We start from the raw sequence: 24,797 nt of genomic DNA on the forward strand, positions 1-24,797 counted from the left end.
TAAAAATTCTCTGAGATGACCGTTCTTTAGTAATGTCGCCACCTCCTTGCGCAGAGTCCGACAGTCACCTGTTCGGTGACCGTTGGTCACATGTTATTCGCACCACAAATTAGGATCCCTTTGGTTGGGATCAGATCTCATTGGCTTCGGGAATCGTGCTTCTTTAATGTTCCTCATAGCCAACACCAGCTTTACTAGGTTGACATTAAAGTTATATTCAAAAAGCCCAGGTCGGAGGAATCTCGAGAACCCGACATCTCCTTGTCCTGCAATGACCTATTATTTCGGTCCCCTTGAAGACCGTCGATCTGTGTCGAAATCATCCTTTAATTTTTCTTTATCATTCTCTCGGTCCCGCCCTTTGGTTGACGTCGGAAAGCCGAGTTGGTCATCTTCAATTCTTATCTTTGACTCGTACCGGTTATAAACATCCGCCCATGTTATTTCTTGGAACTCAATCAAACTTTCTTTCTATTTCTGGTAAGCATCGGAACTTCTCAGATTCAACCCTTTAATAAATGCTTCTGCTGCCCATTCGTCTGGTACAACCGGGAGCAACATCCTTTCTTTATGGAACCGGGTCATGAACTCTCGTAATAATTCGGACTCTCCTTGTGCAATCCTGAATATGTCGGCCTTTCAAGCCTGTACCTTTTTGGCTCCGACATGGGCCTTAATGAACGAATATGTGAGCATCTGGAAGGAATCTATGGAATGCTTAGTCAAGAGTGATTACCATGTCAGGCCCCCCCTTCGTGAGGGTCTCCCCAATTGTTTTCAATAAGACTGACTCAATCTCTTGTGGATCCAGATTGTTTCCCTTGACTGTCGTTGTATAGGTGGTGATATTCTCCTGAGGATCTGAATTCCCATCATACTTCGGCACATCTGGCATTTTGAACTGCTTCGGGATTAACTCTGGTGCCGCGCTCGATTTGAACGGTAGCTGGGTGTACTTATTTGAATCCGATCCTTTCAGTACTGGTGGTACGCCCGAAATTTGATCCATTCAGACGTTTATTTCCCTCATAAATCACATGAGTTCGGTTTTAAAGGGATCATTTTCATTGTTATTTTCGGCTCCGCTTCCGTTCCCCCCAGCCCTGTCAAAGCCAACTTCTCCCCTCGGGGTATTGTTATCGACTCTCTGCATTTTTTGATTTGCGGAAGCACCGAGAGGAATTGGACCTCGTCCATTCGCGTTGTTGGAAGCACCTTACAACACCTGCCTTAATTCCGTCATGAACTGATCCTGCCGCGAGAGATGGCCCATAATGGTCTTTTGTTGCTCCCTCAGATCCTTACTGTTTCAACGACGTGCTCGTCTTCAGCATCATCAGGAGTTTCCTCTCGAACATGTCGTGGATATTGCTCGCCGTGAACCGGCGTGGACTCGTTCCCCTCGTTGCGTATATCACTGATGGAATCTTCGTGCTGAGGCTGATTTTTCTGGGCCTCAACGTTGTGTGCGATGTTGAAATTATTATCTACCATTTTTAGTGATTTTTGCTAAGAGCAAAGAATCAAACAAATTAGTAATAGATAGAGGGATCAATTTAATTACACAATTGTCTAAGCCCCACGGTGGGCGTCAAACTGTTTACCCATAAAATGATACAGTAGAATTTATACGTGGTTTATAGATAAGTGAATCGATTTGATCCTAAAATGATAAATAAATTAGACAAAAATGTAAGACTTAGCCTTAAAATTAAAATAAAATAACAGATATCTTAGTCCCGGGCGCAGAGCTTCCGGAGGCCGTGAGAATAATATAAATAAACTAGAAAGTAAAATATTATTGAGCTTTTGATAGAATATTGTGTATGCTCGTCAGAAAATTCGTGTCCCTTACAATGATGGTAGAACTCACTATTTATAATTGTACCTAGGGAATAAGGTTCTAGGATCAAGCCCCTCCTAAATGACAATTATGAGGGCCATTGAAGAATATGTAACGGTAGGCAGTAAAGGCATTATTCTCTGTAACAGACCATGCACTTAATACTATAAAATATTTTTCATTAAATGCTACCAGATGTTAGGCATTTTTTTCGTCTTTATGAATATCATTCTCTCCGATTACAAGCGAGATCATTGCTCTCGGCCCCGACTGTCTTCTGTTTTCGGCTCCACACGTCACTTTCTCATGCGAACATTAAATATGAACACATTTTACCCTATACAGGGTCATCGGGTCTGCTTCGTTTTAAAAAAATGGGCAGACTTATTTTTTTTTAATCAAATCAGACCGAATCTACCAGGAAAAAAATTACCATGTGGCTTTAGAGAAATATGTCTACTCAAAAATATTGGTAGACTTTTTTTAAAGCCCCGTGGAGAATTCTTTTTTAAAAAAATAAGATAAAATTCAGTCAGCAAAAAAGGTATATTTGCACCATTTGTATAATGGCAGGGGTATATTTGCACCATTTTGTAACGGTAGGGGTATGTATCCAACACCTTTATAACCGGGGGGGGGGGGGGGGGAGGTATATCTGCTCCAAATTGCAAAGTTGAGGGCTATATTTGCACCTTTACCCTTCCTTCCTCTTATCTATTAGGAGCTCAGTTCAACATCACCAAACTTTTGTTTTTCAGGCGGGCGGGTTCTTAACAATATTTATGGAGTTAAAGTCTATCATTAAGAATCTAAGTTTAATCTCTTCTTTTATTCGATTTTTTAGAGTACTAAGGTAATAATATCGAAGAGCTAAGATCAGAAATTGTACATACTTCCTCTTTTTCCCACGTAATCAACAGGGGAAACAGAGAAGATGTAATTTGAATATAGCATGAAATCGTTAGGACTTTGAACTCGTGAAATTACAATTCAAATTGTGACAGCTTGACTATTGGTTGTTCTATTGGAGCCACAAAATGCACAATTTTTAAGTTGGAAAAGATATTTTATTGAAATAAGTCGATCAAAACCATCAGGTTAAGCTCTTTAATATAAGGTATGTGAAAGTACTAAGATAAAAAACAAAGCAAAGGGCATGACATTATTGTTACGACTAATAGAATGACATAACACTAATGTGATGATATTCTAGTCTTCTTTGGAGATGAAGAAACTAAATCAATGGCACATCCCAATGGCCAAGCTGCTCTAACAAGATAATTTTTGTATTTGACATCAAGCATCACTGTAATGTCTTTAGTATAGATTTAGTCCTGTCCAAAGTTGCATCAAGAAAAATAAAAGGTTAAAGTAAGGGAAAAAAGGACAAGCACCAAATTATTTCTGTTAGATTGATAATACATTTAACTTATATACACCGACAATATAAAAAAACGATAAAAAATAACTTACCGAATCCATCGACAAGCAAAGTTTACTCATATACCAAATCAATGCATAAGTATGGGATATTTCTATCTTGAGTGTTTGGAAATACTGATTTCACATCTGCTGCTTTTGTCTCGCAAGCAACTTTAGCTGCATTTAGGTACTGAATTGGCTTTGCTATAGCTGATGGAAATTATTTGCTATCAACAATGCCAACCTACAATGCAAATTGAACCCCATTAGTCGAGCTTAAAAATAAACTGAATTGATTTAATCAAATAACAAGAAGTATAAACATCACATCAACTGCAACTACTAAGTTTCAAGACAAAACAAGTTGGAGTCGACTATGTGCTTATTATCCATGTCACTCTATGTTGGCCTAAATCAGTCCGCAGTTACTCTTGACATGGTATGATAATTTTCGATTTGAGCCAAGTACGCACGATTTTCCTTAAAAGACCTCATACCATTAAGAGATGTATACACCTTATATGTGTTAGGTGTTTGTCCGATTTTCTTGCCATATTTGGTTTTTCTATCTCTTGAATAAAAGACAACATATTTATCATAATTGATTTTGCCTTTTACGAAAAGAAATATATAATTCTTCCATGTTTGGCTAGTAATATTTCTAGGAGGAAAAGGCTTTAGACTTCTATAAATTGAGGATCCTTCCTTCTCATTCAATAGTATCCACAATGTCTACATGAGGTTTGAGAGTCTTGTTTAGGGTTCGAGAGTCTTGTTTAGTGTGCCACTTGTGTTTGCCTCTTTGTGAGGTTGTTCTCTCAATATTTTGTACTCTCTTTTATATAGTGGATTGCTCATCTCCACCTACGGACGTAGGTCAAATTGACAGAACCACGTTAAATGTTTGTGTCTCTTTTGATTTATTTCTCTGATTTATCGTCGTTTAAGGTTTGTTTTACTAGCTTCCGCATGACACATGATTATTTCGGTCCTAACAATATGTAGGTTTCTAATATTTTCGGCTACTAATGTAAGACTTTGTTCGTATACCCAACATTCCGTTTATGAACATCAAAACACATAATGTTGTACTTATGTATGATTATTGATTTGGCACTGTTGATTCTAACCTATATTTCTTCATTTTCTTTTTTATAGTTTTGTGGAATTGTTGAATATAAATACAACTTTTACCCGAGCACCAACACCATAGAAAGGTGATGAAACATGCAGTCTTGGTTCCAGCACCACCTCCCCCATTTCACACTCCATTGAATGTACAGTTCTTGTAATTGCATGGTGCTCTAATTTTAAGTGCTTTCCTAGCTAATGCTCTACAGTTTTTCAAGCTAGTACCACTTTGTGGAGCTTTTACTTTGTAGTCCACTCTTCCATATGTGTAGTACCCTTGAAAAATAAATGATGATTTGTATTAGCATTTGACTAATTACTTATAAGTAGCCTATAAGATACATCGTTAGCGCATATAACTTAAACTCTTAGCATATTAGCACAATGTTTCTCGTATTATTGAGAATATTTTCAATTATATTGTTGTAAATGATCATAGGCAAAAATTCATAAGAAATTAGAGATATATATACCATCATATCCTTCCAAGGCTCAAGGATTACTATAGTTTCTTGAAGTCTTTAAAATCTCAACACGACCAGCTAGTTGTCCATAGTTCAAATAACTGCATACAATATATTCTCGTTTTATGCTGTCAACATATACTCATTTTTAGGTGACATGATAGTGTAAAGTTCTTTACGTTGCTGATTAGACTTCTTATATAAATATTTTTATCTCAGTAAATATTCTCTCTCTAGCTCCCATGCCCTCAGCGCATGTTTGTTAAATGTACGCCCACCGTGGTTATGGCTATGGGAAGAGGTCGAGCTCGTGGATGATCTAGGTTGCAACCTTTAACTACCATCGGTAAAGCAGCTGAAGCTCACATGCAACCGGAAAAGCCAAAGTTGACACAATCGGCGACTATTCCTGTGTCAAATCTGAAGCAGAAACAAGTGGAATCAAGTGTGCAGCACACCGCTAAGAGAGTGGACTTAACTACTAGATCATCTCTAAACGTGCGACAAGAGATTCCACCAGAGAAAATAATAGATCAGGCGAGTACAAGTAAGGACATCCCAGATCTGGAACCAACATTTGAGAACAAGGAGAAGCCAATTGAGGGGGCATCCCACTTTGCAGGTAATCGTAGTTCAGAAAATGGTTTAAAATTAGATTACATTCCTCCTGCTATTGTTGAGGGGAAAGTTGTAGTTCAACTGAAAAAAGATGATGTTGATAGAGAAATTCAAAAATGGAAAAGTGCACTAATTGTGTATGTAATTGGAGAGACATCGGGATATAACTATATGCATAGGTTTGTGAAATAGAGTTGGAATCGAGTGGCTGAAATAGAGATATTTTACCATGAGGAAGGATACAATATTACCAAATTTCAGTCTGTAAGTGACATGCGGGAAATCTTATATTCTGGGCCTTATACAATTAATAACAAACCGGTGATATTGAAGCCATGGACCGCTAATTTTGATTTCACAAAGGAGTTCCTACAGGAAATTCCCCTTTGGGTGGTATTGCCAAATCTACCTATGAGTTGCTGGGGAGAAACATCACTGAGCAGGATTGCCAGTGCAATAAGAAAACCACTGTATGCTGATGAGTATACCTCAAAACAGAAAAGGATTTCCTATGCTTGCATGCTCATTGAAATAAATGTTAAAAGGCCACTTCCTACTAGTGTCTTAGTATGGGAACCATATGGGAGATAATTTGAACAATCAATTGAATATGATTAGAAACCAGAATTCTGTGAGGTTTGCTTAAAAATAGGTCACTGCTGCAAGCAAAAAGAAGTTGAGAATCAAACTTTTATGTAGCCAAGGAGAAGAAGAAGACCAAGAAAAAATGCAAGAGTCAGAGAACCAAATGTGAAGAGAGTTATTAAAAACATATTACTATGATGGGCATTGCAGTGCAACTACCAGAAAGCTGTGAATAGAAAAATATGGTTCACCTGGGATCCAAATGTGTATAGTGTTGATATTGAAAAAGTAGAGGCTCAGATTATACACTGCCTAGTTAAAGGCATATTGGATGGATTTGAATCATATCTAACATTGGTACATGGCTTCAATACAGTTGATCAAAGAAAAGAACTATGGACAAGTCTGGATGATATCTCTGCACACACAAACAAGCCATGGCTGATAGGTGGTAATTTTAATGCTATGCTATATACATAAGACATGATGCATGGCAACCCTGTGATATTGAATGAAATAATTGACTTTTCTGATTACATACACAATCTATTACCGAATAAACTATCATGGAAATGAGACTACCACACCTAGTCCAATAATTAACAAGTGGCAGAAAGGATTATCAGCAGAATTGATAGGATGTTGGGCAATGATAGCTGGATGATGAATCGAGATCATGTGCACACAAAATATGATATACCTTTAATCTCTGACCACTCATTAATTCTTATAAATATAAAAATATGTGAAACTCAACATTAGGACTGCTTTTAGGTTTTTTAATGTATGGGCTTCCCATGATGAGTTTGATACAATTTTTGGCAATCGATGGAGAAGAAAGGAAGCTAGTGATCAAATGGAGAACATCTGGAAGAAACTGAAAGCTTTGAAACCTCTATTCAAAAGCCTTAATACTATTGAGTATAAGGGCATTGCTGAGAGAATTGAGAATGCAAGGGCTGACCTTATTCAAGTTTAGGAGAAAATGAGGTTACAATACTCAGACAATCTGCTACTACAAGAGAAGACTATCCTACAGAACTTGGAGAAATAGTCACTTATTGATGAAAGTATCCTCAAACAGAAGGCTAGAGTGAAATGGATCAAGCTAAGAGTTGCCAATACTAAGTACTTCTCTGTTGTCATGAAAGAGAGAAGTCAAAGAAAGCAGATACCGGAGATCTACACTGATGATGGAATGAAAATGGCTACTCCTACTAGCATTAAGAAGGAGATAGTTAAATTTTATAAGAGCTTGATGGAAACTGTTGCTGCATCTATGCCTGCTATCAACAAGAAAACTATGAAAAATGGACCTAAGCTCACTCATGAACAACAGTTGATCTTATGTTTTAAAGTAACAGAGGAAAGGATATATGCAGCACTGTGTGCAATACATGAAGATAAATCTCTTGGAGTGGATGGATATAACTTTTACTTCTTCAAAAGAGCATGGCAATGATCAAAAGTGATGTAGTGAGAGCAATTGTGGATTTCTTTACTACTGGTAAGCTATATAAAGCAATAAATTGCATTGTAATTACATTGGTACCTAAGGTAAACAATCCTAGAACAGCAAGAGATTTCAGACCTATTCTTTGTTGCTTAGTACTATATAAGATCATCTCAAAGGTGCTAGCGAATAGACTACAGAAAGTTATAACAAACATCATTAGTGAAGCACATGCTGGATTCATTCATGGGAGGAAGATTGCAGACAACATCATTTTGGCTCATGAGCTTGTCAAAGCTTACACAAGGAAGAACACTTCTCCTAGATGTATGATCAAAATAGACCTGACCAAGGCCTATGATTATGTATAGTGGATCTTTCTAGAGCAGAACATGGTTGAGATAGGATTCCCTAGAAGATTTCAAGACTGGGTCATAACCTGTGTTAAGACTTTAAGCTACTCAATTGTGGTAAACGGAGAGTCTTTAGTTCCTTTCTCAGCAGCTAAAGGACTGAGATAAGGTGATCCTATTTCACCTTTTCTGTTTGCAATTGTAATGGAGTACTTGAGTAGAAGCCTCAAAGGATTGCAAAATGAGGAGTATAAACTTCACCTTAGATGTTCAAAGCTAGGTATTACACATCTCAATTTTGCTGATGATTTGCCCCTATTTATGTAATATGTGATATATATTTTGTTACTCAGCTTCAACAATGCCTTAACCAATTTTATAGAGCCTCGGGTCTTTAAGATAATCAGACTAAGAGTTTTATCTACTATAGAGGTGTTACACAAGCAGTGCAAGATGAAATCCATCAAAGATTTGGTTACCCTAGAGGTGAACTCCAGTAAAATATTTAGGAGTGCCTTTATCAACTAAGAAGATGTCCTTAGCTCAATGGCAACCTCTGCAACCTCTGATAGAGAAAATGGTAGCTAGAATATCTTCATGGACAGCCAAAAAATTATCGTATGTAGGAAGGATACAACTAGTACAATCAGTCATGTTTGGTATACAAGCTTATTGGTCACAATTGTTCTTCATCCCAAGTAAAGTTCTCAAAACAATAGAGGCTTACTGTAGTAGTTATACATGGTTTGGTTCTAATGTTATCACAAGAAGGTCGCTGGTGGCTTGGGAGAAAATGTGTACACCTAATAATACAGGAGGGCTAAACCTCATCAACCTGAAACTATGGAATAAAGCTGCAGCTGCTAAAAATCACTGGGATCTTGCACATAAGGTAGATTAGCTATGGGTTAGGTGGATCCACTCCTATTATATAAAACAGTAGTAGCTAGATGACATGCCAATTCCTCAACAGGCCTCTTGGCTGGTCAGGAAGCTGATTGGGGCAAGGGAGATAGTGGACCTAAGGCAGACAATGGCTCAAAGAAAATGCAGTATGATCACATAACTCTACCACCAGATGTTTGGAAAAATTACCTTGAGTGGAATGGAAGATCTTCATGTTTAGAAATGAAGCAAGAACCAAAGCTAAATTTACTATGTGGATGTTCTTTCAAAATAAACTACTTACAAGTGATAGACTCGTGCAATGGGGTATGCCAGTGAACACATTATGTATCATGTGTCAATTACATAGTGAAAGCAGAAACCAACTTTTTGTTGAATGTGTCTTTGCTCAAAGGATATGGAACAGAGTCCTAATGTGGCTTCAGATGCAACCACATGGTCTGAAATCATGGAACTAACATTGGAGATGGGCAATGAAGAATGTTAATGGAAAGTCTCAAGCAACGGCTGCATTCAAGATGATATACGCTGAGATAATCCACATGATATGGTGTGAAAGAAACAATCGAGTGTTTGAGAAGGCCAGAAAAGATGCAGATGAAATAGCAAGAACTATAGCATGTGTATGCAATGTTAGAGCTAATGCTGGAACTAGGAGACTACTACAACAGTTAAAATTTTGAATAGATGTTAGTGTTAGTTGACTTAATAGTTAAAAAAGGAGGTGAGAAGTTAACTAATGTATAGGAAGAGATAGATATTGTATAAAGACATCTGACTGGGCCTAAAGTCATGTATAGCTTTGTAATGATTCACTTTTTATCTCAGTGCTATATTTATTATAGTGAAAAAAAAGTTGATCTTAGATTTATTTTTGTGACATAAGAGGAATACAAACCTGTGGACATAAAGGTTGTAATCTTTTGACATAAGATGTTTTTCTTGAACATAAGGTTATCCATCCTCATTTTGAGGAGCATTTGCAATTTGTTCCTTTGAGATGGCATATGCCATTTGGACTGAACCACCACCTAGATCAATTGTTTCTGTGGTACTTTTATAGGTGTTTCCCAAATTTTCCAATAGATAATTTATTGTGACATGTATATTAATAAACACCAACAAATCAAAATTAATACTGGAAGATATATTCAAGTATTCAACTTGATAATAGCTTATTACATAAAAGTTTTACCATTAACTATTCATAACAAGTCTTATTTGGTACTTTGAAGGAATAAAGTAAATACAATAGTTTTTGATGTAAAATGTTAAATATACTCAATAGTAATATATATCTTTTGAAATATCTTATGTATATAAGTTAAATACTTATTTTTAAATTTTTAAGGTATAGTTAGAAGAGTTAAAATCATATATACCAGTTGTGTAAGATTGTTTTTACACTATTTGGTCATTTTTAGTTGTTGTAACAGATAACTTGTTTTATTTTGAAGATTATAAATCTCACATCTTAAGGAGAATACTTATCTGTACATATCTTTTAGAAACTTCAAAGTGTATAAATATTTTTATTCATTTCCCTTGTTAATATATATAACTTTGTATACGAGTGAAACTGAGCTCGTGGGACGTCTCGGTTTCCGATGAAGTGAACGGAGCAAGAAACATAAAGGCAAGGAATCAGAATCGAGGCAAGGAGCCCCTTGATCCGGGGTCCGGGCAAAATACCCGCCCTCGGGAGTATCGGGGTCATGACCCCAGGTCTAGTTCAAACCCCAAAAGCCTCGGAGAGCATTACCAAATAATCGAGCATGACTAACAAAAAGTCGTGATGTCTGCGACTAGCCGAATATCACGACATGGATCTCGACGCGTATCGCCAGAGAATCGGTGATTAGTTAAACAGAAGATTTTTAAATTTTATGGAATTTTACTTAGAGTAAAATTTATTTTCTATATAAAAGATGGGTCTGATTATTCATTAGGGACACCATAACACGCATATCAAGGCAATATATTCTTATCACCCCTCTTAAGTGGTTTAACAATCTATTACGTCCTTTATCTATTTAATCTAACGCAATTTATTGTTTGTATTAGATTAATCCGCGTATTCTTAAAATCACATACAAATTTAGTTGTTCTCCATTTTTTTGGGTGAACAAACCTAATCTTAAAAATAAAAACTTAATAAAAAGGACAAAGAAGAATGTCACGACCCAAAACCTAACTAGTCGTGATGGCGCCTATCGTGATACTAGGAAAGCCGACATTTCCAAAAAAAAAATACTTTCGACATTTAACAGAAATGAATTAAGACATTTAAAATAACCAGAGTTTTTCATAAGAACGGGGTAAAATCCAAAATATAAGTGCGGAAAAATAGCCTGTCATCAGGGTGTTACTGAATCATGAGCATCTAGATATCCCATCTAATACAAACAGTGTCTGAGTATCAATACAGAAAAGAATGAAAACATAAAAGGAGAGACAAGGTTTGCGGACGCCGGCAGCTACCTCGTAGTCTCCGGTACTCGATCGCGCACGAACGCAATGACATCCGTGATCAAATACACCTGGATTTGCACATGAAGTGCAGGGTGTAGCATGAGTACAACCAACTCAACAAGTAATAGAAATAAATAAAGAACTGAGAAGGTAGTGACGAGCTATACAAATACCGTTCATTTTCAATAATTCCAACAAGGAATAGACATGCTTTTAAATCCGGCAGTTCAAATCAAATCAGTTTTATACAGTTAAAGTGCAGGTAAATCCGGATATAGAATCTTTCAAAAATTTCACAACAATGATAGATAGCAACTAAGTGCATCAGCAATTGAAAAAGCAAGTACAACCTTTGAGGGAAACAATCACTCAACTCGCCACAACTACTCAATCACTCGGCTCTCAGCCCTCAGTACTCACACTCAATAGGTATATGCTATCACTGAGGGTGTGCAGACTCTGGAGGAGCTCCTTTCAGCCCAAGCGCTATATCGATGCGGCGTGCAGCCCGACCCAATCATATAAGTAATCATAAGGCTCGTTGCGGCGTGCAACCCGTTCCACAGTCCATAAATAGCCATAAGGCTCATTGCGGCATGCAACCCGATCTATATACCCTTTCCATATACCCTTACATAGCTCACAGCTCGACACTCAGGCCCTATCTCAGTCACTAACCTCTCCAGCATTCTCGGGCTTCCAGAAATCATACAAATCAGCCAAAAATGATAATAACAAGTGTCAACAAGAAACAAAAGGAAACGGAGATATGACTCGCAAGTAACACTGTGACTGAGTTCAAGACAACAAATAGCAATTAATTCAACAAGTACTCGATCGCTACGGGTCCCAACAGTGATAACATATGGCCTAAGCATGATTTCTAACATGAATGGTATTCAAATTTCTAGAAGATAGAAGGAACATGAAATTAACAATAAGCTATTCTACTTTACAGTCTTGCGGGACGGATCAAGTCACAATCCCCCACGGTTCACGCCCACACGTCCGTCACCTAGCATGTGCGTCACCTCCAAAATAATCACATCATACCAAAATCCGGGGTTTCATACCCTCAGGATCAGATTTAAAGTTGTTACTTACCTCAAACCGAGCAAATCTCTACTCTGAAATGCCTTTGCCTCTCAAATAAGTCTCCAATCGTCCCGAATCTAGCCACAAGTAGAACAATACAATAAATATAGGTTAAAGGTATCAATTCCACAAGAAAAGTACTAAATTATAGCCAAAAATCCGAAATTTTCCCGAACCCGGCCCCCGAGCCCACGTATCGAAATCCGACAAAAGTCACAAAACCCGAAAGCCCATTCACTCACGAGTCTAACCATATAAAATGTACTCAAATTCGATAACAAAATCCCATTCAAAACCTCAAAATCCCTACTCAAGAGTTCTTCCTCTTTTACCCCAATTTCTCACCCCAAATCACAAATTAGATGATAAAATTAAAGATGAAATCATGCGATTTAACCAAAACCAAGTAAGAATCACTTACCCCAATCAACTCCACGAAATCCCTTCAGGAATCGCCCAATTCCGTGTTCTCTAGCTCAAAATATATAAAAATGAGTTCAAACCCTCGTTTTTAAAATTAATACTACCTGTCCAGATATCCTTCATCGCGATCGCGAAACATTCCTCGTAATCGCGAAGCACAACTATGCTGCCCCACATTTTTACCCTACGTGAATGCCGAATCACCCACGCGATCGCGGATCACTGCCTCACATGCCTCATGCGATCGCATAGAGCATTGGCCACACCTCCCCTCCTGCTCAAATCCTTCTACGCGAACGCATCCTTAGCCACGCGTTCGCGAAGCACATCTTCGCACACATACGCGATCGCGTTATTAACTCTGCGATTACATAGAACAATCTCACCTCTGCCCCAAATGAGCTTATGCGATCGGGAATGAATCCCTGCAATCGTGTACAAGGAAACTAGAACCTGCTGAAACCAGAACTTCAGCTATCAAGCCAAGTCCAAAAATGATCCGTTAACCACTCGAAACTCACTCGAGTCCCCCGGGACCTCAACCAAACATACCACCACATCCCAAAACCTCATACGAACTTAGTCAAGCCTTCGAATCACTCAAAACAATATCAAAACACCAATTACACCCGGATTCAAGCCTAAAGAACTTCTAAACTTTCAAATTCCACAAACGACGCCGAAACCTACCAAACCACGACCGATTGACCTCAAATTTTACACACAAGTCATATTAAATATTACGGACCTATTCCAACTTTTGAAATCAGAATCCGACCCCGATAACAAAAAGTCAACCCCCCGGTCAAACTTTCCAAAATTTGACTTTCGCCATTTCAAGCCTAAATTAGCTACAGACCTCAAATTCACAATCCGGACACGATCCTAAGTCCAAAATCACCCAACGGAGCTAACGGAACTCCATTCCGGAGTCGTCTTCACACACTTCCAACTACGGTCAAAAATCCTGAGACTTAAGCTTCCGTTTAAGGGACTAAGTGTCCCAAAACACTCTGTAATCAAAAATAAGACCTCCCGGCAAGTCACATAAGTAGAAACAGATATGGGGAAAATAGTAAATAGGGAATCAAGGCTAATACACTCAAAATGACCGGACGGGTCATTACATCCTCCCCCTCTTAAAATAATCATTCATCCTCGAACGAGCATAGAAACATACCAAAAGTAGTGAAAAGGTGAGGATAACGACTACGCATATCGTGCTCGGTCTCCCAAGTAGCCTCCTCGATCGGCTGACCTCTCCACTGAACCTTCACAGAAGCAATATTCTTCGATCTCAGCTTTCGAACATGCCTATCTAAGATCGCCACGAGCTCCTCAAAATAAGATAAATCCTTGTTCAACTAGACTGAGCTGAAATCCAATACATGAGATAGATCGCCGTGATATTACCGGAGCATAGAAATATAAAATACTGGATGAACTCCTGCTAGACTGGGAGGCAAGGCAAGCTCATAAGCAACCTCCCCAACACGTCGCAATACCTCAAATGGACCGATAAACCTTGGGCTCAGCTTGCCCTTCTTTCTGAACCTCATAACACCCTTCATGGGTGATACCCGGAGCAATACCTGCTCCCCAACTATAAATGCAACATCGCGAACCTTCCAATCCGCATAACTCTTCTGCCTAGACTAGGCTCTGCATAGCCTATCCTGAATCACCCTAACCTTCTCCAGAGCATCCTAAACCAAGTCAGTGCCCAATAATCTAGCCTCGCCCGGCTCGAACCAGCCCACTAGAGACCTACGCTACCTACCATACAGAGCCTTATACAGTGTCATCTGGATGCTCGACTGGTAACTGTTTTTGTAAGCAAACTACGCTAGAGGCAAGAACTGATCCCATGAACCCCCAAACTCCATCACACACGCACGAAACATATCCTCTAATATCTGAATAGTGCGTTCAGACTGTCCGTCCGTCTGAGGATGAAATGTTATGCTCAACTCCACTCGAGTACCCAACTCATGTTGTACGGCCCTCCAGAACTGTGATGTAAACTGCGTACCCCGGTCAGAAATGATAGATACCGGTACACCATGAAGCTTGACGATCTCGTGGATATACACTCGAGCCAGCTGCTCGGAAGAATAGGTAGTCATCATTGGAATGAAATGAGCTGACTTGGTCAGCTGGTCCACAATCACCCAAACTGCATCAAACTTCCGCTGAGTCCGTGGAAGCACAACAACGAAATCCATAGTGATCCGCTCCCATTTTCACTCCGGAATCTCTAACTTCTGAAGCAGCCCACCTGGTCGCTGATGCTCATACTTCACCTGCTGGAAATTTAGGCACCGAGCTACATACTCCACTATGTCCTTCTTCATTCTCCTCCACCAGTACTGCTGTCTCAAGTCCTGATACATCTTTGCGGCACCCGGATGAATAGAATACCGCGAACTGTGAGTTTTCTAAAGAATCAACTCACAATAATCATCTACATTGGGCACACATAGCCTTCCCTGCATCCTCAATGCACCATCCTCCCCAATAGTGACCTCCTTAGCATCACCGTGCTGGACCGTGTCCTTAAGGACAAGCAGATGGGGGTCCTCAAACTGACGCTCCCTGATATGATCATAAAGAGAAAACCAAGAGACCACATAAGCCAATACTCGACTTGGCTCAGAAATATCCAATCTAACAAACTGACTAGCTAAGGCCTGAACATCCAATGTCAATGGCTCTCTACTACTGGAAGATATCCTAAGCTCCCCAAACTTACCGTCCCGTGACACAAGGCATAGGCCACCACATTTGCCTTCCCGGGATGGTACAAAATGGTGATATCATAGTCCGTAAAAAGCTTTAACCACCTCCGCTAACGTATGATTAGATCCTTCTGTTTGAACAGATATTGTAAACTCCGATGATCGGTCTAAATCTCACAATAGACACTGTACAAATAGTGTCGCCAAATCTTCAAGGTGTGAACAATAGCTGCTAACTCAAGGTCATGGATAGGATAGTTCTTCTCATTGGGCTTCAATTAGCACGAAGCATAAGCAATCACTCTACCCTCTTGCATCAGAACACACCCAATGCCGATCTGTGAGGCATCACAATACACTGTGTAAGAACCAGAAGCTGATGGTACAACTAGAACTGGAGCCGTGGTCAAAGAAGTCTTGAGCTTATGAAAGCTCTCCTCACACTCCTCCGACCACCTGAAAGAAGCACCCTTCTGGGTCAATTTAGTCAATTGCTATGCAATAGATAAGAAACCCTCCACAAAATGATGGTAATAGCCCTCCAATCCAAGAAAGCTCCAAATCTCCGTGGCTGAGGACGGTTTGGGCTAACTCTGCATCGCCTTTATCTTCTTCGAATCCACCTGAATACCCTCAGTGGACACCACGTGCCATAAGAACGCCACTGAACTGAGCCAAAACTCACACTTGGAGAACTTTGCATAAAGTTTCTCCTCCCTCAATAGCTGTAACACAATCCTCAGATGCTGGGCATGCTCCTCCTAGCTACGAGAGTACACTAGAATATCATCAATGAATACAATGATGAATGAGTCCAAATACGGCTGAAACACACTGTTCATCAGATGCCTGAACGTTGCTGGGGCGTTGGTCAGTCCAAAGGATATCACAAGGAACTCATAATGGCCATATCGAGTCCTGAAAGCTGTCTTAAGAATATCTGAGTCCCGAATCTTCAACTAGTGATACCCTGACCACAAATCAATCTTGGAGAACACTATCGCTCCCTGAAGCTGGTCAATTAAATCATCAATACGCGGCAAAGGATACTTGTTCTTAATTGTGACCTTTTTCAACTATCTGTAATCAATGCACATTCTCATAGTACCATCCTTCTTCTTCACAAATAGAACTGGTGCATCCCAAGGTGACACGCTAGGCCGAATAAACAACTTATCAAGGAGTTCCTGAAGCTTCTCCTTCAACTCAGCCGATGTTATATGGTACGGTGGAATAAAAATGGGCTGAGTGCCCGGCACCAAATCGATACCAAAATCAATATCCCTATCGGGCGGCATGCCCGACTGGTCTGCAAAAAACATATCCGGGAAATCTCGCACTATCGGCACATAATCAATAGCAGGGGCCTCTGCACTAACATCCCTCACAAATGCCAGATAAGATAGACAACCTTTCTCAATCATCTGCTGAGCTTTCAAGTATGAAATCACTCTACTGGGAACATAGTCTATAGAGCCGCTCCACTCAACCCTCAGCAACTCCAGCATCGCCAATGTCACGATCTTAGCGTGACAATCTAGAATAGCATGACATGGAGATAACCAATCCATACCCAAAATCACGTCAAAATCGACCATACTAAGCAACAAGAGGTCCACTCTAGTCTCAAGACTCCCAATAGTCACCACACATGACAGATATACATGGTCTACAATGATAGTATCGCCCACTGGAGTGAATACATGAACAGATAAAACTAGAGACTCACGGGGCATATCCAGATAATGAGCAAAATACGAGGACACATATGAATAAGTGGAACCATGATCAAATAATACATAGGCATCTCTATGGCAAATTGAGACAATAGATGTAATCACAACATCCGAAGCAATATCATCTGGTCTGGTAGGAAGAGTATAGAAACGGTCCTTACCGCCCCCTGATCGGCCTCCCCCTCTTGGGCGACCCCTAGCTAACTGGGCTCCATCCCGAGCTGGCTGAGCGGGTGGTGAAGAAACTAGTGTTGATGCCATAAACTTTCTCCTCTGCTGAGTCGGACCTCCCATAAGGTAGGGACAATGCCTCCTAATGTGTCCAAACTCTCCACACTCATAACAACTCCCCGATGCTGGTGATGGGGACTTAAGGGAGCCCCGAGCATCGGGATAACTGGCAGAAGGACCTGGCATAGACGAACCCTGACCCGATGGAGCACGGGACAAACTCTGAGTTGGGAGGGCATTGAGAGATACATGGCCCTGCTGATAACCATGTGAACCATGGCTAGATGATGCACCACGGTGAAATGGGCGAGCCGTTTGAGCATGTCTGAAAGGACGACCCCTACTGTGGTGGAACTGCCCCCCAGAAGGAATATCGCTATATCCACCCTGTCCACGAGGCCTCTTAGCCTCTCTCTCAACCCGCACTTAGCTGTGAACCATCTCAATCTGATGAGAAATGTTGACAACCTCATCAAAAGTAGCACCAGACACTCTCTCTCTGGTCATAAGCAATCGCAGCTGAAAACCGAGGCCATCTATAAACCTCTTGATCCACTCCCTATCTGTGGGAACCAACCAGATAGCATGAAGGTTCAACTCTGAAAATCTCATCTCATACTAAGTCACAGACATATCACCCTGACGAAACTGCTCGAACTGCATGTGCAGCTCCTCTCTGCAGGACTGTGGCACGAACTTCTCTAGGAATAGACCAGAGAACTGCTGCCATGTAAGGGGTGCTGCGTCGACCGGCCTACGCCTCTCTTAAGCCTCCCACCAACTGAAGGCAGCTCCAGAGAACTGAAAAGTAGTGAACGAGACCCCACTGGCCTCTAGAATACATGTTGTACGGAGTATCCTCTAACACCTGTCCAAGAAGCCCTGTGCATCCTCTCCCTCGGTACCACTGAAATATAGAGGCTGGAGTCTCCCAAACCTCTCCAATCGACGATGCTCGTCATCAGGCATAACAGAAACTACATAGTCCTGAGGAGCTGCAACCGGCTAAGCTGGTGGTGCCCCCAGTGTCTAGAATCCCTGTACCACCTGCACTGGTGTGCGGGCGGCGGGAGTCTGAGCAACTCCCCCGGCCTGAGAAGTGGCTGCTGCGGCCGAAACAGAGACCGCCTGAGCAAGACTAGTACACGCGGTCAGAATCTGAGCTAAGGCCTCTTGAAGGCCTGGAATCATAATAGGCACATGTGGTGCCTGTGCTGGTCCCACCGACTCATCCACAACTGGAGCCTTGTCCTGAACTGGGGCAACTGGTGGATATGCAAGTGCTTCCCTAGCTGCGGTGCGAGCTGCACCTCTACCCCTACCACGGCCTCTACTGTGACCTCGGCCTCTCGCGGCCCTGACTGGTGGTACTGGTGGTTGTCCATCTTGCCCCGTAGTATGCGTCCTCACCATCTGTGAGATAATTAGAACAACAGAAATTTAGTTATCAGAATCAAAAGACTGGCACGACAAGAACTAAAGAATATGAAGTTTCCTAAGGATTCGACAACCTCTCGAAGATAAGTGCAGACGTCTCTGTACCGATCCGCAAGACTTTACTAAACCTGCTCATGACTCGTAAGACCTATGTAACCTAGGCTCTGATACCAACTTGTCACGACCAAAAACCTAACCCGTCATGATGGCGCCTATCGTGATACTAGGCAAACCGACATTTTCAAAAAAAAGTACTTTCAACATTTAATAGAAATGATTTAAGACATTTGAAATAACCGGAGTTTTTCATAAAAATAGGGTAAAACCCAAAACATAAGTGAGGAAAAATAGCCCGTCATCGGGGTGTCACTGAGTCATGAGTATCTAAATATCCCGTCTAATACAAACAGTGTCTGAGTATCAATACAAAAAAGAATGAAAACATAGAAGGAGAGACAAGGTATGCGGATGTCGGCAACTACCTCATAGTCTCCGGTACTCGATCGCGCACGAACTCAACGACATCCATGATAAAACACACCTGGATCGGTACATGAAGTGCAGGGTATAGCATGAGTACAACCAACTCAGCAAGTAATAGAAATAAATAAGGAACTGAGAAGGTAGTGACGAGTTATACAAATACCGTTCATTTTCAATAATTCCAACAAGGAATAGACATGCTTTCAAATCCGGCAGTTAAAATCAAATCGATTTTAAACAGTTAAAGTGCAGGTAAATTCGGATATAGAATCTTTTAAAAATTTCACAACAATGAGAGATAGCAACTAAGTGCATCAACAATTGAAAAAGCAAGTGCTGCCTCTCAGGGCAACAATCACTCTACTCGTCACAACAGCTCTATCACTCAGTTCTTAGCCCTCAGTACTTACACTCAATAGGTACCTGCGCTCACTGGGGGTGTGCAGACTCCGGAGGGGCTCCTTTCAGCCCAAGCGCTATATCGCTGCGGCGTGCAGCCCGACCCAATCATATAAGTAATCATAGGGCTCGTTGCGGCGTGCAACCTGATCCATAGTCCATAAATAGCCATAAGGCCCGTTGCGACGTGCAACCCGATCCATATACCCTCACATAGCTCACAGCTCGGCACTCATGCCTTATCTCAGTCACTAACCCCTCCAACCTTCTCGGGCTTCCAGAAATCATACAAATTAGCGAAAAGAGTAATAACAAGTGTCAACAAGAAACAAAAGGAAACGTAGATATGAGTCGCAAGTAGCATTGTGACTGAGTTCAAGACAGCAAATAGCAGTTAATTCAACAAGTACTCGACCGCTACGGGTCCCAATAGTTATAACATATGGCCTAAGCATGGTTTTTAACATGAATAGCAGTCAAATTTCTAGAAAACAAAGGGAACATAAAATTAACAATAACCTATTCGACTTTACGGTCTCGCGGGACGGACCAAGTCACAATCCCCCACGGTGCACGTCTACAAGCCCGTCACCTAGCATATTCGTCATCTCCAAAATAGTCACATCATACCAAAATCCGGGGTTTCATACCCTTAGGACCAGATTTAAAACTATTACCTCAACCCGAGCAAATTTCTACTCCAAAATGCCTTTGCCTCTCAAATCGGTCTTCAAACGTCTCGAATCTAGCCACAAGTGAAACAATACAATCAATATAGGCTAAAGGGATTAATTCCACAAGAAAAGTACTAAATTATAGCCAAAAATCTAAACATTTCCCGAACCCGGCCCCCGGGCCTACGTCTCAAAATCCGACAAAAGTTACAAAACCCGAAAGCTCATTCACTCATGAGTCTAACCATACCAAAGTTACTCAAATCCTATAACAAAATCCCATTCAAAACCTCAAAATCCCAACTAAGAATCACTTACCCCAATCAACTCCAAATCACAAATTAGATGATAAAATTAAAGATGAAATTATGGGATTTAATCAAAACCAAGTAAGAATCACTTACCCCAATCAACTCCACGAAAATCCCTTCAAGAATCGCCCAATTCCGTATTCTCTAGCTCAAAATATGTAAAAATGGGTTCAAACCCTCGTTTTTGAAATTAATACTGCCGACCCAGATATCCTTCATCGCGATCGCGAAGCACAACTATGTTGCACTATATTTTTACCCTATACGAATGCGGAATCACCCACGCGATCGCGGATCACTGTCTCTCATACTTACGCGATCGCATCCTGCCTCACGCGGTCGCATAGAGCATTGGCCACACCTCCCCTCCTGCTCAAATCCTTTTACGCGAACGCGTCCTTAGCCACGCGTTCGCGAAGCACATCTTCGCACACATACGCGATCGTGTTCCTAACTCTACGATCGCATAGAACAAAGTCATCTCTGCCCCATGAATCCCTGCGATCGCATACAAGGAAACCAGAATCTGCTGAAACCAGAACTTCAGCTATCAAGCCAAGTCCAAAAATGATCAGTTAACCACCCGAAACTCATCTGAGGCCCGAGGGACCTCAACCAAATATACCAACACATCCCAAAACCTCATACGAACTTAGTCGAGCCTTCGAATAACTCAAAACAACATTAAAACACCAATTACACCCGGATTCAAGCCTAAAGAACTTCTAAACTTTCAAATTTCACAAACGACGCCGAAACCTACCAAACCACGTCCGATTGACCTCAAATTTTGCACACAAGTCATATTCAATATTACGGACCTATTCTAACTCCCAGAATCGAAATCCGGCCCCGATATCAAAAAGTCAACCCCCGGTCAAACTTCCCAAAATTCGACTTTCGCCATTTCAAGCTTAAATTAACAACAGACCTCAAATTCACAGTCCGGACATGCTCTTAAGTCCAAAATCACCCGACGGAACTCCATTCCGGAGTCGTCTTCACACACTTCCGACTACGGTCAAAACTTCTGAGACTTAAGCTTCCATTTTAGGGACTAAGTGTCCCAAAACACTCCGAAATCAAAAACAAGACCTCCCGGCAAGTCACATGAGCAGAAACAGATGCAGGGAAAACAGTAAATAGGGAATCAGGGCTAATATACTCAAAACGACCGACCGGGTCGTTACAAAGAAGAAGAAAAGAAAGTATTTTGCTGTAATTAACTTACCCACATGCAAGAGCCTTCTTGAGTTCCATCAAGAATACTGACCCATTGATCTTTTGTATGGAAGGTGCTTTCATTTTTGACTAAATCTCTCACCTTTTAAAATTGAAAAGGTCAAAAAGTCTTAATTAATAAATTAGTAAAAGAAGGATTAATTTTTTAATTATGAAAAACTAAATAAATTTTCTTCAAATAAATATATAATTAAAGATCTAATCGTAACATATATTATATATACAGCTTGTAAAATCTTTTCTGCTGCATCCCCTTTTAACATCCTCACTCCTGCTGTTGCCTGAAAATGACAAAGGAATAATAATTAAACAACTCGCTTTATTCTTTGATTCTATGTATGAAAAAGAAAAGTGAAGGGCCATTAGCTTTTCAGATTTAATTTGGACCCGTGTACTTTTATTATATGATGATAAATTGTATAATATGTTGATGTGAAATAGCGCGTGCTAGCAAGTTTCTGACTTGTAATTAGAAAATACTCGGCGTTTATAAAGTCATTAAAAAATAATTACTATTTTGTTGTAATACGGAAAGTTTCAACATAATATACTGGAGATTGATGCACTTGTGTATGAACTTCCAGTATGTTATGCTGCAATTCTAACACACGGAAAGTTCCAGCATAATATACTAGAGATTGGAGCACCTGTGTATGAACTTACAACATATTATGCTGGACGAACATATTATACTGGAACTCCAGTATATTATGCTGGAAGTCCAGTATATTATGATGGAAGTCCAGTATATTATGATGGAATATTTTTCGGATTTTGAACAGTATTTTCATTCAGATTTATCATTACATAAAAAGTGGCTAAATTTTGATTGCTTTTAAAACTGTGACTATTTTTTAATTACCACTTGTAAATCTGGTTATTTTTAAATTTTACCTTATGTTGATAGGATTTAACTTAAAGAGTTGTTATACTATCAATTAATTTAATTTATTTTAGCAAGTCAGTTGACTTATTTTTTTTCAAATTATTAATGTACTTTTTATGAGGTTTATAATTATTTCTTAAGTAATCTGATAAATTGAAAATTACTTTGCACTGTCACTTTATAGAAATTTTGATTGTACAACAATAACAAGTAAAGTCCCATCCCATTTTCTAGACAGCGCAGACGACCATTCATGGGATCTAGCTGTTATAGTATATGGGTTTATGTAAATTTACTATTTTCCTTAAATCATGTATAATAATGTTATATATTTTTAAAATTATTTAAATGTATTTGTGTGAACATATTCTCAAGGACTCTTATGGGGCAATAATTACAAGGTGCACCTCTACGATTGAAATTGACGGTTCAAAACCCATTCCGGACGGTCTTGTTTTAGACATTGAGTCGAGATTTATATGTGAAGATCAATAAAATTTCAAAAAGTATAATTTTGAACCTATAATTTTAAGAATATAGTGAGTTCAGGGTAAGAGATTAAAGTTAAATCCGTCACATAAAAATTCTTGATTCATTTCTTTATAATAGAGTATCCATCCTCTTAAAATCCTCTATCATTAATACCAAAACATAGTACTTATGATTAGTTACAAAATAAGCTTACTCAGCTTATTCACTATGCCCTTTGTCAGTTTATATAAGTTAAACTCACGTTAATATAGGCTAATCATGTGGTAATTAATACCGACCCCAAGTTCGAGGGGAGTTTCGGGTTGTAACTCTTTAGGAACAGCACCTTCAGCTCCCTCTAGAAGTGGCTCTAAAGAGTTGGCTGCGGCTTTAGGATCGCCGTTTTGTCAAGCTGCAAAAATCAATTTATTTTAAAAAGTATTTTTTTTTAAAAGTATTTTTCTCAAAAGTAATTTTGGTTGAAAAGCAGTTTGTATTTGGTTAATTTTTAAAAAAATACTTTTGAGCAACAATTAGTGTTTGACCAAGTTTTAAAAAATTATTTTTAATTGTATTTTTTTCAAAAGTACTTTTAGAGAAAAGCTCTTTTTTCTGCTTCTCCTCAAAAATATTGTTTTACTTTGAAAAGCTTGGCCAAACACCTTACAAAAAATCACAAAAATCACTTTTGACACAAAAAAACGCCTTTGCTTCAAAAGAAGCTTGGCCAAACAAACTATTGGACCTGCATTTGTCTGCAAAAGTAAGATCAAACTCATATCATAAAATTTAATTATAAAAAGTAGGGGGGATAATTTGTTAGTACTTAAAACTTCATATATGATAAATTTAAAAAAGAATTCTTGCAATCCATTTAATTATATGGGAAGTAGATGATTAAACAAACGGTAAACCTTGTGCTCTTATATAGAAGAATCACTCGTGAAACATGTGATACTACAATATTATTACAATTAAACATAATGATTTGACGTATTATTTCTTTTTTCTGTTTAAGATATTAATATTCTGTCTGTCCGATGAGAATATCAAAGCTTTCATATTTTTTTAGCTTAAAAAGCGATCCACTTTCTGTAATTATTGCATTATGACTCAAAGAAGATTTACAAATGTAAACATGTGATATTTCTATTACACAATTAAACCTAATGACTTTAATTTCCTGGAGGCAAAAGGTGTGTCGGTTCCCTACATTATGGCGATTAAGGACATGTATGATGGGGCTAAGACTCGGGTTAGGACAGTAGGAGGTGACTCTGAGCATTTTCCGGTTGTAATGGGATTACACCAAGGTTCTGCGCTCAGTCCGTTCTTATTCGCCCTGGTGATGGACGCGTTAGCACACCATATTCAAGGGGATGTGCCATGGTGCATGCTATTCGCTGATGACATAGTTCTGATTG

The 24,797-nt window shown here is 39.6% G+C and overlaps 1 pseudogene; it reads right to left on the reverse strand.

The window, feature by feature from the left end:
* Positions 1–3,026: 3,026 nt before the first annotated feature.
* On the reverse strand, positions 3,027–23,777 carry LOC107800423 (apyrase-like; annotated as a pseudogene).
* Between the last annotated feature and the right edge of the window lie 1,020 nt (positions 23,778–24,797).

Source organism: Nicotiana tabacum, chromosome 15 (genome assembly GCF_000715075.1).
Source record: "Nicotiana tabacum cultivar K326 chromosome 15, ASM71507v2, whole genome shotgun sequence".
NCBI classification, from domain to species: Eukaryota; Viridiplantae; Streptophyta; class Magnoliopsida; order Solanales; family Solanaceae; genus Nicotiana; species Nicotiana tabacum.